Here is a 3,177-nt window from a genome sequence, read left to right as displayed (position 1 = left end):
CCATTTTATACGCCATATACTTTGGCACATTTGTGTGAATATACTTTAGGAGAGTTTCCTAGAAGTGAATTGGCCAGATCAAAAATGAAACACATTAAATATTTGTTACGTATTGCCAGATTGCCCTCTAAAAAGGTTATATCTATTTATATTTCTATCTATAACAAAAACTTCTCATTTCTCCATATTCCTGCCAAATTGGTATTGTCAGTCTTTTTTATCTTTACCAGACTCTTTTGTGGAAAATGACATTTCATTATCTATCTTTCCTTAATTTTGAGTGACAGCAATAATTTTTATGTTAATTAGCCTTTGTACATCTTTTTATGGAAACGACTGTTAATGGTTTTTGCCCATTTTCTATTAGATTGTTCATTTTCACTTATTTATTTATGAATAAGTAACTCATAAAAAGATACATGTTTAAAAGTCATGCTCCAATACCCCATCCTTGTCCATATCTCTGCTCCCTAGAAGGAATCACTTTTATTAGTTTATCATATATTCAGCAGTGCTTCTTTGTGCAAATAAAGCAAATACACACACACACACACACGTGCACACACACACACACATATATATATATTATCATTTCCCCACTTTCTTAAACTATTCTGAACCCTAACATTATGTCCTGGAGATGTTTTCATAATTATAATTTCATAATAGCATTTTCCTTCTTTTTTCAACTGCTTCCCTGGCAGATAGCATAATTTATGTAACCACTTTCTTACAAATTGACATTTGGATTGTTTCTAATCTTTTATAATTATAAGCAATTTTTACTTATATGTTACTTTATGCATATGTAGATATATTAATATATAGTGCTGTAAGTATATAATATACATGTGTATATATATACGATATATATGTGTGTGTGTATATATATATACTATGTATATAGTGTATGTCTATGTGCATGTATATATATATTTATACACATACAGTAGTCTCTATAGGATACTAGTTTATGATTGCTGAGTTAGAGAGGCTCTGGATAATAACAATATTTAGGATATGGCTGTGGGAACAGGTTTCCCCTTCTCTACCTTTTCCACTCTCTAAGCTTTTTCTAAGTAACTCTAAGGTGCAGGTTTTGGCATCACTCTGAGTTTGAACAAGTTCTACTCCTTACTAATGTTGTATCCTTAGGCACATTATTTATTTTAATTTCTTTGATCTTCAGTTCCCTCATCTATAAAAAGAACATAATAATGTTCACTGTACGTGGTGGTTGTTAGAGTTAAATATGGTTGTGAAAATGTTAGTTCTCTTTCACCAAAAAACTGTTACCCCTTAAAAGATGGGTACAAATTTCATTCATCTTTGTAACTACTGTTCCCATCACAATATCTGGCCCATAAATGAAATTCAATAAATGTATGCAAATAATTAATGAACAAGTAAACAGATTTGACTGATTCTTATGTACTTAACAACCATTGCGTTTCCCTGGCCCCACCCGTTTCTCATTTTTCCCCTATTTCTCTAATTTCTTCCATTCCTACTCCTTTTAGCCTTCCCTGGTGGCTCAGTGGTAGAAAATCCATTTGTGATGCAGGAGACTGCCTGCAATGTAGGAGACATGGGTTTGATCCCTGGGTCAGAAAGATTCCCTGCAAAACGAAATGGCAACCCACTCCAGTATTCTTGCCTGGGAAATTCCAGAGACATCGCAAGAGTCAGACATGACTGAGTGACTAAACCACCACCACCACTGCTCCTTTTCCTCTTTTCAGCCCCCTAACTACTGATTCTCATTATATCCTTGGCCTTCTGTTTTCTATTTTCCACTTTAGCAGTCAGTCGGGAGCTGTGCTTAGTCACTCAGTCATGTCTGACTCTTTGTGACCCCATGGACTGTAGCCCACCAGGCTCCTTTTTCCGTGGGGATTCTCCAGGCAAGAATACTGGAGTGGGTTGCCATACCCTCCTCCAGGGGATCTTCTCAACCTAGGGATCAAACTCTGGTCTCCAGCATTGCATGCGGATTCTTTACTGTCTGAACCACCAGGGAATATCCCTGCGCAAATAAATAAATACCCCAAATCCAAATCTACCATCACTGTCATGTCAAATGAATTAAACACAAGAATTCTATAGTTAAGCAAATGTTCTATATCCTTAAGATCTTGCTTCTGGTTTGACATTTAAGAGTAGGACAAAACACTAGTTGCCAAGTTAGTAAAGAACTACTGATTTGTCTATCTTGGGACAGAATCAGCACAGCTTTTGTCTTTGTTTTCTAAAAAAAATGCTACCCAAATGAGTAGAAACCAAAATACATTAACTGTAAAGTCAAATGGAAAATTTACTAAAGCCAGCTACTTTAGTAAGGTAAAAGATCAAAAGATCTTTGGGTCCAAGTATCGTCATCTGGATTTAGACACTCAGAAATTCAGAGTATCTTAAAATCAAAGAAAACCATTTCTATGTTAGAATAACCTACCCTCAGGGTTGGGAGGGGCCTTAGAGGTCATTTAGTTAGAACTCCATTCAAGACATAGCTGTGAACTTTCCAGGACAGATTTTGTTTAACTCTTTTTCAGTCCCTACTACTAGAGTAGCCCAGCATAGAGCTGTGAACAGAACAAACCTTGAGAAATGTATAGTGTTTGATCATTAATTGAAAAGTCATGGAGAAACACCAAGGAAATCTTAGGTTTAACTTGGATCTCTAAACTCCTAAGTGCTAAGCTATTTGACCAGCTTCTCTTCCCTAGGGAAATAGACCTTAAGCAAGATGTGACTGGGTTGCCTGTCTAGTCTTCCAAGGCCAGTTTTAGCCTTAAGACAAAAAAATGTTGGTTCTCCAAGAGTATTCAGATGTCTTCCCAAGTTAGGACCCAGAAAGAGATTCTTCATGCTTAAGCAGTGTCTGTTTTCCAGGACTGCAGGTAGGTTTGTTCTTTTGTTTGACCCTATAGGTGGAGGAGGTGGGAGAGAAGCCCTGTCCTTGGATTATTTGGTCTCATTCTCCTACTTTTCTTAAGCTCTTAGATTCAAACCCTTACATCTTAGGTCAAACAACTGAAGATCCAAAAGTAGAAAGTAAGATGGTCTTGTCAACATCTTGAGATTAGCATTGAAGAGGTAGCAAGTTCCCACTGTTCAGACCTCTCCCAGGACAATTAAGGGGCAAGTGATTCTCCAGTGCTGAAAGCAACCATTGTA

At 36.6% G+C, this 3,177-nt stretch overlaps 1 protein-coding gene across 1 annotated transcript in view; it reads left to right on the top strand.

Annotated features, from left to right (window-relative positions):
- Positions 1 to 3,177, top strand: part of LOC104993052 (phospholipid-transporting ATPase FetA-like) — a 73,191-nt gene that overhangs the window by 10,207 nt on the left and 59,807 nt on the right. The gene's annotated exons all lie outside the window — the stretch shown is intronic.

Source organism: Bison bison, unplaced genomic scaffold (genome assembly GCF_000754665.1).
Source record: "Bison bison bison isolate TAMUID 2011002044 unplaced genomic scaffold, Bison_UMD1.0 scf7180017864230, whole genome shotgun sequence".
Taxonomy (NCBI): Eukaryota; Metazoa; Chordata; class Mammalia; order Artiodactyla; family Bovidae; genus Bison; species Bison bison.
The sequence above is the reverse complement of the archived record's forward strand: the minus strand, read 5'-3'. Positions and strand labels throughout refer to the sequence as shown.